The following is a 12,937-nucleotide window of genomic DNA, read 5'->3' on the forward strand; positions in this document are numbered from 1 at the left end:
AGTGAGGGTTTTCATGTTATTTTGATTTGGAGAACTACCTGTTCCATTAGTCCCATAATCTCTTTTTAGGAAATGGTTATTGCATTAGTCAGAGCTCTCCAGAAAAATAAAATCAACAAAATATGTGTGTATGAATAGACAAGTTTTATTATAGGAATTGGCTCACATAGTTATGGAGGCCAAGAAGTCCCATAATCCTCTCTGTTTAAGCTAGAGAACCAGGAAAGTCAATGGCATGATTTAGTTCAAGTCCAAAAGCCTAAGAATCAAGGGCCTGATGATGTAAGTCTAGATCTGAGTCCAAAAGCTGAGAACTAGGAGTACCGATGTCGAAGGGCAGGAGAAGATGGATATCTTGTATCAGGCAGAGAGAGAACAAATTCACCCTTGATCTGCCTTTTAGTTCTGTTCTAGCCATCAGTGGATTCGATGATGCTCACTTACATTGGGAAGAGTTATCTGCTTTGCTCAGTTTACCAATTCAAATGCTAATCTCTTCTGGAAGCAGCTTCACAGACATACCCAGAAATAATGTTTTATCTGCTATCCAGGCATCCCTTAGCCCAGGCAAGTTGACATATAAAATTAATCACCTTAGTTACCATAGTGTACTATTTCTATATCAATTTTAACACTACTAGATCATTTCAAATACAAAAAATATATAGCATTTCAGATAGTAAATGTAGTTTTCATTCACTCATTGATATCCTTTCTTTACCTCAAATTATACTACATTCACAAATTTTAATCTTTATCTTGAAGATGGAAAAACTGGATATCAATATAATGGAAATGCACCACTGTTTAACACCACTCACAAAAATTAACTTGTAGTGGATTAAAGATTTGTAAAACCTGGAATCATAAAAATCCTAGAGGAAAACAGTGGGAAAGCTCCTTGACCTTTGTTTTGGCAATGACACCAAAAGCACAAAAATCAAACTCAAAAACAAACAAATGAGATTATGTCAAATTAAAAAACTTCACAGCAAAGGAAACCTTCAACAAAATAAAAAGGCAGCATACAAAATGGGAGAAAACAGTTGCAAAACAGATATTTGATAAAAGTTCGTATGTAAAATATGCAAGGAACTCATACAACTCAACTTCAAAAGCAAAATAAACACAAAAGACAAATAATCTCATTTTAAAATAGACAAAGGCACTGAATAGACATTTTTGCAAAGAAGACAAATGACCAATGGGTATATGGAAAAGTGCTTAACATAATTAATCGTCAGGGAAATAGACATGTCCAATCTGTACCCTTGCAACTAATAGATGAAGGAATAAAAACCAAACACCAGATCTGGTGATAGGTTGTCTGTGTGCCCATCACATGATACTGTTTTCAGTTATGCATAGAGCAATAGCTCGTGAAGAATAGGACGAAGTTTTTTCTTTTCTTTTGCCATTGTGGCCAAACCCATGAATATATTCAGATTTCAGAAGAGGCTCACCTCTTGTGTCCTCCTCTGTGTTAAAAAGGAGATCTGGTTGGACCCAATAAGACCAATGAAATGCCAATGCCAACTCCAATTAGCAGATCTAGAAGCTGATCAATTATGAGATGATCTTTCTGAACACTGTGACTGTCCATTCCTGGACGTGATGCCAGAAAAGTACCTTGGCCAAATGGAAGAGCAGGTATACAGTTATAAATAAGTGAAAGGGCACTGCCAGTGTTGCAAGGCCTGAAAAAAGTAGCCTGGATGAAGATGATGAGAATTGTGCTTTTATCGTTCAGAAGATACTGTGAATCTAAGAAGACTGACTGTCACATGTATTACTGCTTATACCTGAAAGCGTAGGGGACTATGTTGAGAAACAAGCTGATTCTCATGTAACACATCCAAAGCCAAAGGCAGACAAGACTCGTAAGAAGCTCCTGGCTAGCTAGGCTGAGGCTCATAGGTCTAAGACCAAAAAAGCATACAAGCCTCATGAAGAGTGACTCTAGGCCAAGAAGGAGAAAATCATCAAGACTCTGTCCAAGGAGAAAGAGGCTAAAAACTAAAGCTTCTCCTCTTTTGTCTATAGGTGGCCTAGGCAATAACGTAGATCAATCATTCAATAAAATAAGTCTTTATTTGCCAAAATGAAAGAGTAAGACCCATGGAGTATTCTAAACACTTAGAAACATTAATGTTAATATTTAGATATACAAAATAGTCACAAGGATGTGAAGTACAGCATAGGAAATAATATTGTAATAACTATGTGTAGTGATAGATGGGTACTCAACTAATTGGGGGGATCACTTTGTAAATTATATAAATGTCTAATCACTGTATGGTACACATGAAACTAATATAAAATAATATTGAATGTCAACTATAATTGAAAATTAAAGTTAAAAAACATATCTAGATATAAATTTTTACTTTCTAAAATGTAATAAATTTAAGCGATGGGCTTCTTTCCATATGTTTATTAGTAATAGATTACAATAATTATTCACTCCATATATATTTTATTTACTTTAATTGGTATCTAAGTAATGGTAATTATTTTCAATTTATAACCCATTTAGCAAGAAACATTTAGGTTATGAAATTTTTTTTGTTGAAAATTGAAATATGTTTGCACTAATACTATCATCGTATCACTTTTAAACTAAGGTTAATTATCTTAAAATTTGGTTCATCAAGATATTAATAATAATTGGAATTTGCAAGACATTCTAAAACTAAGTTTATTGTGATAGATACAGCAATCTGAAATGTAAAAGAAAACTGAGCTATCTTTGAATATTGTATCAATTTTATATGTTCTCCACTATTTCCTGTATTTTAAAATAGCTACTAGGAAAGTTCAGACTACTTTTAATGGCTTTCCTTGCTGATAACTTTATTCAAGTCTCATTGTATGCAAAATTAGACAAAAGTTTAATGAAATTAATAGACTATTAGTTAATATTGTATTTATTAATGTTTCCTAATCTAATCTCTCTCTCTCTCCCATCTCTCTTTTCTTCCTCCCTTTCTTCTTCTCTTTCCCTTCCCCTTCTCTGTCTCTCTGCCTTACTTCTGCTTCCTGTCTCCCTCTTCTTCTCCACCACTCTTCTCTCTCTCTCTCTCTCTCTCATTCTCTCTGGCAGCCACCATTCTACTTTCTGTCCCTATGAATTTGACTACATCTTTAAGGCCACCCTCACATATAAGTGGAATCATACAATATCTGTTCCTTTGTTTCTTGCTTATTTCACTCTGTACAGTGGCTTCAAGGTTCAACCGTGTTGTAGCATGTGTCAGAATTTCCTTCCTTCTGAATTATGTTCCATTGCACCCGTGTGTGTGTGTGCATGTATGCCACGTTTTTTTATCCACTCATCTATCAATGGATACTTGAATTGTTTCCACATTTTGGCTACTATGAATAATGTTGCTATAAATAAGAATGTACAAATAAAAAAAATAACATGTCATGTGTATATTGCATTAGCGTGTACTCACTCACATGCAATTTGAGTAGAACTTGGCCTGGCCAGGTCTCACTCTCTCTCTCTCTTGCTCATATTCCAATTTAGCACTCAAAAGGGCCATGAATCCATAGTCACCTCCAGTAACATAAAATGTAGGTAATGCATACAAATAGTGACTGTCGTTTTCAACTGAAAATAAGAACTTATAATTGGCAAGGTTTTGTAGAACATTTATAAATAGAAACAGTGGACTAAATTTGAGATTGCAGAATGATGACGTGTCTTTGCCTTTCGGTGATTCATAGGGGCAATGTGAAACAAAGACAATGCTATGTTCCTTGCTTGGCTACTATGTGGACTAAGAGAAATAACATTTCCATCCACATAACACTGTCTGGTACATGGTGACAGTTCAACACATTCGATAGATTAAATGCAGCATGCTTATTTCCCCTCTTGCCACTAGGGGCGGTCTTGAGATTTAGTGGTCGTCGGTGTGATGCAAGGGGGAGATTTCGGTCAATTTTTTTTTTTTTTTTTTTTTGTCTTCAAGCTTTTATTGTTGTCACAAAATGGCGGCACATTCTATCACAATAGTGTCCCAAACAGATGTGCTCTGTTCACATACCAGTTTCTTTTATAAAGGAGGAGACGATTCTTCTCTACATACACAGCTAGTAATTGCAAGAACAAGATTTAAAATGCAGGTGAACTTCCTCAAGAAACATTGCTTTTAATCAACATTTTCCAAATTTAGTGGCCTATGTCAGTTGTTCAGTGTCAGATAGTTTACTCTCTTTAACACATATCATAGCTTTATTGTCTCTTTTGGCAGTCTGATTTTGGTTAGACGGACGTTAAAAAGCCATTTCAATAGTGAATTACTTTTGGAAAAGAAATTTTTATAAACAAATTTTAAAGAAGTACTTAGAAATCCAGTCTCATTGCTATGAAGATGGGATTTGTATTATTATTAAACTCTCCTGAAATGAAAGCATTATAAAGTAGGTAGGATTCATGCAAAATAAAATGCAATTGTTTGAGACATAATATGAGAGTCTCAGCTGAAACATTACTATGTTTAAAAAAGTAAGAAGATATTTAAACATTTGCATAAACTTTTTTTATTTTCTTAAGGGTGCCACATTTCTTAACCTTGTAAATAAATGTTAGCACTTTTTGTTGAAAACTTAAATAGAAAATACATTAAGTTTGAGGAGGAGATCAGATTAAACCCAAGAAAAGGAAAATTATACAGCCTATTCTAAGTGACAGTAATAGTTTCAGCTATATCAGTAATAGGAAAAGGTTATTTTTTAATTGGAAATTTGAAAATTCAACTAATGAAAAGAAATTAGAGTTTTCTTATGGTAGCACTTCATTTAAAGCACATTGATAAAGTTAATTTTTGCCAAGAATAATAGCCTATGATGGCTATGGCTATTACTTTTAGATTATAGCAGTGTCCAGCTGAGAAGTATTATAGTTATTACTACTGTGATGTACAGAAGTTTTTGTGTATGAGACTTGATAACTTTTAAGTTTGTGGAGGTAAACATTACCTTTGAGGAGTTAATGTGTATGCAATTATAATGATATTAGACAGGTTTAATCTATGGCTTAATGAGGCCAAAACAGCAAATAAGCTAATTTTATTTAGAATGTAAATCAGTTTTTATCAGTCGTAGAGACTTTACTGAGGCTTTTATGGTCCTGTCATAGTCACTCTTGTCCCTCATTCTGAGTGTCATAATCTATCAATTATAAAAATTATTAGTATCACCTCTGTTATGGACTGAATTGTGTTTCCTCAAAATTCATATGTTGAAACTCTAACCCCCAATGTGACTTATTTGGAGATAGAGCCTTTAAGGAGGTTATTTAAGATTAAATAAGGTCATTAAGGACAAGTGCCCTTAAAAGGTGAGAAGAGACACCAGAGATCTCTCTTTTTCCATTCACACAGAGAAAAGGAAGTGTGAAAACAAAGTAAGAAGATCCACATCTACAAGCCAGGAGGAGATATTTGACCATAAATCAAACCTGCTAGTACCTTGATCTTAGACTTTCAGAACCCATAACTGCAAGAAAATAAATTTCTGTTGTTTAAGCCACCCAGTCTGTGGTATTATGTTATGGCAGTCTTGCAAACTACTACAACCTCTGAATGAATCTAAGAAAATGAATAGAGTGTTATTTTGTTAAAGTGATTTTTTTCTCTGGTTTGAAATTGATCTCATTGAAATGCTAATTATTTTTCTCATGCTCAAGTCAACGCAATTTGAAAAGGTTTACTAATTATGCCTCGAACTTAGATATTCAAGAGGATAGTATTTACTGATTCCTCGGATGTTGCTGTTATAGTTAAGAGCTTTTTAAAACTGAACTTAAGGACAGGATCATCTCATGGAAACTTGAGAAAAGTATAAAGGACAAGTCAAAACTATAACTGACAACCAATCTCCCAAACTAAATTCTGACCTCCCCTTCCCCACCCTCATCTTCTAATCCGTTGAAATAAGCCTAAAACGACTAAGAAAATTCTTTTTTAAGACAAAAACAAACCAGAAAATGGCAACATTCACGCAAAAGAGGGTGTGAGATGGATGAAGCTGATGTACTTAATTTAATTTATAGCAAAGGAAACAGTTTGGGATGGCTATATGTAAATGAGCAACAATCTTTAATTTTTTTTTTCTTTTATTTTCTCAACTTGAAAAGCTGTTTGGTTCATCCACATCTTTGATCACTTCCAACAGCCTCTGGAGTCTCTGACAGCATGTCTGGCACCTAGAGACCAGGGGTGCCTGACCCAAACTGTCTTCACCTATGAACAGTCGTGTCATGCAAGCAAGCTAGCAGGAGTTGACATTTATTTTATGTTTTCCTGACAAAATGCTTAAACCACATATTTTAGGGTATTAGTTATAAAACCTAGGAAATAAAAATTTAGGAAATGTCATGCGGGTATGTTTATTTTACTCTTCCAATAGCATCTATATTATATTTATCTTAAATATTCCTATTCCTTTCTACCTACTTCCTTCCATAGGATCAATATTTAAATTATGACTTGTCATTCTCAAAAATACACCCCTGCATTCATTTCTGCTTATTTTTAGACAATATCAAAAGTGTCCCTCATTTTTTCTCAACGATAGGAAACTCTAGCTTACACACAAAAGTTTCCAAAATAATTGTTTTGCTATATTTTTTAAAAAGGAAAATACTCCAAGACCTCAAGTCAGTTTCAAAATATGCTTATACAGTAACCATTCCATTTCAATCACTTCTTTGTCGAACAGAAAATCGCTTCCGGTTTTCCATTATTCAAGAATGCTTTGCCCCTGGAATTTCTGTAGCATCCTTAATGTTTTTACTTACTGCTGGTCCATAATTTTCATAAAGCATGTGTGACACTATAATAAAGATTTAATATTTTATTAACACATGATCATTCCAAAGATTTTGATAATTTAAACTCTGTTATACTTATTATCTGCTCATCATTGTGTGTTAGGTGTTGGGGATATTGCTGGAAAATGGGACAGATATGTAAATGTGAAAAACAAGCCTTGTAGAAAGTTGTTCCTTGCATAATTGTTCATAAAATTAAAAATTAAAGATAACCTTAATGGTTATCAATATGAAATTATTATTTTACACTCATACTAGGAAAGACAAAGCAGTACTTTTAAAAATATGTAATACTCTATAAACTTATATGGAAGCTTTTAAAGATATATTAAATGACAAAAGGAAACAACATTTCGTATGCTTTATCAACTTATGGGGGGAAAATCAAAACTATTTTTATGCATGCATATGTGAGTGTACATGTGTGAATATACATACAGGTTTGTAAATATTTACAAATATTATCATTCATACAATACTCTTTACAATTAGGAAAGGATTTTAAAAATCACAATTGATATTGAGAAACCTAACACAGAGATCAGTGGGGCTGTGATCTCATCTGGGGCTCAGGGTAGTCTTCCAAGCTCACATGTTGTTAGCAGAACTCTAATTCTAAAGACAGTGAGAGATTCTGTTTCTTTTTGTTAGCTGTTGGGGGAATACTCTTAATTCCAAGAGCTTGCTATGTGGCCCTTTCCATTAGGCCCTCTTACACATGGCAGTTTTCTTTTTTTTTTTTTTTCCCCCTTTTTTTTTTTTTGAGACCAGCAGGAGAGTGTCTTTCTGATGTTTTGCCTTCTTTTAGAGGAGTCACTTGACTAGGTCAAACCAGACCAAAGTATTTCTCTTTTTATTAACTCAACTAATAGATTACATAATCAAAGGAATTATAGTCCACATTTTAGCCTGGCCCTATCCATATTCAAGGAGAAGTAATTATATAGAGAATGTATATGGGGCTGGAGTAGAGGGTGGTGTTGAGACCTGTTATGGATTGAATTGCATCTCCTCAAAATTCATGTGTTAAAATCCTAATCACCAGTACCTGAATTTGAAAAAAGGGTATTTGAAGATGTAATTAAGTTCAAGTTATATCATTAGGATGGGTGCTAATCCAATATAACTGATGTCTTTATAAGAAGAGGAAATTTGGGCACAGACATACACACAAGGATGATAACATAAAGACATAAGAAGATGGCCATCTGCAAGCCAAGGAGAGAAGCTTCAGAAGAAACCAAACCTGCTGACACCTTGATTTTAGACTCTGGCTTTCATAATTATGATAAAATAACTTTCTAGTCTTTAAGTTATTCATTCAGTCAGTGGTACCTTGTCATGGCAACCCTAGCAAACGAATACAGAGGCTAATTAAAAAATCTACCTATTATAGGTCATAAATATGTTCAGCAATAATAAAACATTCCATCATTCTTGAAACAAACAACCACTAAATGTATACACACACACACACACACACACACACACACATATGTGTGTGTGTGTCCCTTCAAATTTTTTTTTGGTATAAGTAATCTTTTAAACTGATATTCAGCAAACTATATTTAAAATTGTGAAATCAAAAAGAGTAAATAATATCAAAGTGCCTCAAGGGAATCCACGACTCATATGTGCTTTCCATTTTTAACCTTCTCCAAGAATTTATTTATCATGTGAAATAAAATATTTAAATAGCTATGAAGAAAACTGAAAATTTTTTTTAGGAATATTTTATAACTTTCTAGAACAATGTTCAGGCATTTTAGAGGAACAAATATAAACATTGTAAAATTAATATTTTCATAATCATGGGAAATGTTGGTTTAGAAACAATATTTTAGAAGTCCAAAAATGTTAAACTTTAAGCTAGATATTTTTTTAATTTTATTAAATATAAAAAAATGTTTTTAATTTGCTCTAGTCAAGAGGGCAGAGTAGGTAAATGCTATGTTCTCCTCTTCCCACAACCAAAATTACAACTAATCTATGGAAAAACTGTCATTGAGAATTGCCTGAAGTCTAGCTGAATAGATGTCCTATAACTAAAGACATACAAAAGAAACCATCTGAGAATGGTAGTAGGGGCATAGACCAGAACTGGCTTATCTCACACCTATGTGTGACAATTAAAAATTGGTCCCACTGAGAAGCAAAGGGTTTTAGCTCCTTAACAGGCTCCCCAGGCCAAGGTTCCAGTGTTGAGGAGAAAAGCTTCCATAACTTCTGTTAGTGAAAACCAGTGAGTGGTCGAATGAGATGGAGGGCTGCTGGAGGACCAGGTATTCCTAAAGGTCCTGCACATGGATTTACTTGCTGACAGACTGAGCTCCAATGCTAGCACAGCAGCTAAAAAAGCACCAGGGATATACAAGGAGGAACTAAATTGTCTGGCTTCAGGGTGAGGGCTAAAGGGGTAGCTTTCTCTCAGAAAAAAGTTTCAGCAGAAGCCATTACTCCTTTGTTGAGCCCTCCCACCACCTAGACTGCACATGCAGGTGGGAACCATATCTGAGTCTCTATTAGCCTAATTAATGCCTTTAGCCTGGCCCTGGTGATTCCCTGAGACATCACCTCACCCAATTGCAGGGCCACCCAAGTTGCTTCCAATGACTTTGCCATACAAACAGCCTGCCCTGGCTCATGCTGCAGACTTTTCTAAAATTACTCAAAGGAGCATCTGACCTCAGCATGCACTGTACCTCTTGCTAAGCAGCCCCAAACCTGGCAATAGTGGCAACTGGCCTCAGTGAACAGTTTAGCCTCTCTCAGGCAGCTCCAAGCTCAGTATAAGTGGCAACCATCCACATTTTTGTTTATACCAAGCGGCCTCAGGCAGGGCATAGACCACAACTTGGCCTGCATCACAGCCCCCCAAGGGGCCCCAGAACCAACACACCCATTGGTCAGCTTGAGACCACACCAAAGGACCACCCAAAACCCTCCACAAATTATACACACAAAAGGCAGGTTCAGCAGGCATCGGACCCTGACTAAAGCTAACCCTTCTCTTTAGGGTCAGCCACTACACAATAGCTCCTTCATTGTAGTCATGGCCAGTCCTCACAACCAATTAGCCTGAGGGTTAACCCCTCTCACGGACATGGCAATAGCATATGGTACCTACAAGAAACTCACTTCATATCCAAAGATGCACACAGACTGAAAGTAAAGAGATGAAAAAAGATATTTCAGGGAAATAAAAAAAAATTTCGAAAAGCTGATAGCAATATTTATACCAGACAAAATAGACTTTAAAACAAAGGTATAACCAAAGACAAAGAAGGACCCAATAATTTCACTTCTGAGTATTTATCTGAAGAAACTCAAAACACTATTTCAAAAAGACATATGGATTTATATATTCAGTACAGCATCGCTTACAATAGCCAAGATATGGAAGCAACTTAAGTGCCTATCAATAGATGAATGGTTAAAGAATAAGTAGTAAATATATATACAATGGAACATCGCTCAGCCATAAAAAAAAAATCTTGCCATATGCAATAATATGGATGGACCTAGAAAGTACTATGCTGAGTGAAATAAGTCAGACATAGAAAGACAAATACCATATGATTTCACTAATATGTAGAATCTAAAAGTCAGAATAAATGAACAAACAAAATGGAAACAAACACATAGATACAAAGAATATTTTGACAGTACCCAGAGGGAGAAGTGTTGAAAGGATGGGTGAAGTAGGGGAAGGGATTAAAAGGTACAAATTGGTAGTCACAGGGATGTAAAGTACGGCATATATTGTCAATAATATTGTAATAACTACGTGTGGTCAGACGGGTACTAGATTTATTGGGGTGATTAGTTCATAAGGTGTATAAATGTATAATTACTGTCATATACCTAAAACCAATATAATATGGTATGTCAGCTGTAAATAAAAAATTATAAAATATATTTTAAAAAAATAAATTCAAAAATGTTTTTTTGTTTTCAGTTTTTTGTTTTTTCGTTTTCTTTTGTTTTTTTGTTTTCTTTTGTTTTTTTTTGTTTTCTTTTGTTTTTTTTGTTTTCTTTTGTTTTTTTGTTTTTGTTGTTTTTTGTTTGTTTATTTTTGTTTGTTTTTTGGTGACTTTGATGTGACATGAACACAAAAATGTTTTCTGTGTGCATTTTTAATGATAAAATAAACTTTCAGAAAATTATGTATAATTTGTTTTATTTCTAGAATCCATTTTGTCAACAAGTTTTTGAAAATTATGATTTAGTATTACATGAATTTTTCTGAAATCTGCCATGGAAATGGCACATTTGCCTTAAACTATTTTGAGTTAAAAATAAATTTTTCAATATTGTATACATATTTATCTCTTTATTATAATAAAGGAACAAAATTTTATTTTTTTGTGCTTTAAAAATATAAGCATGATACCGAGTAATGGTTCTTATTTGCAAGTGGCAAAAATGATCTCTAGAGAGAAATATTTTTATAATTAATTTACAAGTCAGTTTATTGCATTTTTCAAAAATTTTCTTTTAGAGGTCTTGATGTGATTTATTTCAGCATAATAGGCTGTAATCACAATGTTAGTCCTTTTTTCCCCCAAAAGGAAAGCAATTTCATTCATATTTTTGTAAGGGTTATGTCCTTTCAGCCCAATAAAGAAGAATTTGATGTTAGGCTTTTATATACATGGAGAATAAATGGGCATATTTGGATACGTTAGTTTCTATAAGAATTGCAAACATGACAATTCTTATCATGGAGACTTTTTCCATAAGAAAAAAAAAAATACTGCTTGATAAAGAAAAAATAACCAATAGATATACAACTTTCTAATTAATACAATGAATAAAGCAAATAACTTGCTTATTTAATAATTCACTGGACAATTATTATTTATACAGATTTATTATACCTGGAGTTCAGCTAAAGAATCAAAATCAAATTTTGGTGGCTACGTTTAATATGTTCTATTGGTCTTCTTGGTGTAGAAACAAGAACAAAAAACCCCAAAAATACAGCAATTTACTTTATTTAAAAGCTGATACAAAGCACATATTATATAATGAATCCCTCACTACTTATGTAAAAATTTTCTACAAAACTCCCAATTGGTCAAGTTCCAGCTATTTTTTAAAGTTATCTTTAGTTATAGACCCATCCGAGTCATAAATCAGAAAAAAATTCACTATAACCATGTTGTCTTTGACAACCTAAGCTATAATAATATTTGATAAGACAGGTTTGGTGCACACTTTCATTAATTATCACAAATAAGAGAATCAATATGTCTTCCTATAACTGAATACATATTGTCAGTTGCTGTTGTTCCAGTCAAAAGAATTTTTGCAAGAATGCTGAGCTTGTTGCCAATTGTACTCTTAAATTTAATGATTAAGGTCAAAATGAGGGAATAAATGTATTGGCAGAATGTTTAATTGCGTCATATAATAAATAAAATCTGTATTTTTAAATTTTAGTGAATCTATTATTTTCAACTGTAAAGGCATTCATTGCAAATGCATTATAATTGTGAGAGAGGTGGATAAAGGTGAAAGGGGTTCAAATATAAGGTGATGAAAGAAAATTTAACTTTGGATGGTGAACACAGTGCAATATATGTATGATGTATTTTGAATTGTACACTTGAAACCTTTGTATTTTTAATAACTAATGTCATCCTAGTAAATTTAATTTAAAAATACTTTTTTTCCTGAACTACAAAAAGAGAGAGAGAGAGAGAGAGAGAGAGAGAGAGAGAGAGAGAGAGAGAATGTATCATAATGTTTATCAAGGTGAAAATGTCATATTAAAAATGTTTGCCTATAATTCTCTCTTTTAGAAACAAAGCCAAATAGTAACTTATTCATTTATCTGAGAACCTTTTTGTGTCATATTCTTTTGTGTATATATTTACATATCACCTCCAGAATTTCTAGATCAAGGAAGAGACAGCATTGTGCATGAAAAAAAAAAACAATTGGTAAAGTGTTAGGAGACTCATAGAGCTATGACAAAACTCTGTAACTCAGAGCGTGAGTTCTGGAAATGGAGGGCCTAGAAAGGAATTCTATATCTGCCATAAAATGCATGTGTTATCTTGAGCGAGTTACGTAAGCCCCTGTGTT

The 12,937-nt window shown here is 33.6% G+C and overlaps 1 pseudogene; it reads left to right on the forward strand.

The window, feature by feature from the left end:
• Positions 1–1,431: 1,431 nt before the first annotated feature.
• LOC118601620 lies at positions 1,432–2,020 on the forward strand (annotated as a pseudogene).
• The last annotated feature ends 10,917 nt before the right edge of the window (positions 2,021–12,937 follow it).

Source organism: Rousettus aegyptiacus, unplaced genomic scaffold (assembly GCF_014176215.1).
Source record: "Rousettus aegyptiacus isolate mRouAeg1 unplaced genomic scaffold, mRouAeg1.p scaffold_m13_p_4, whole genome shotgun sequence".
In the NCBI taxonomy this organism is placed as follows: domain Eukaryota; kingdom Metazoa; phylum Chordata; class Mammalia; order Chiroptera; family Pteropodidae; genus Rousettus; species Rousettus aegyptiacus.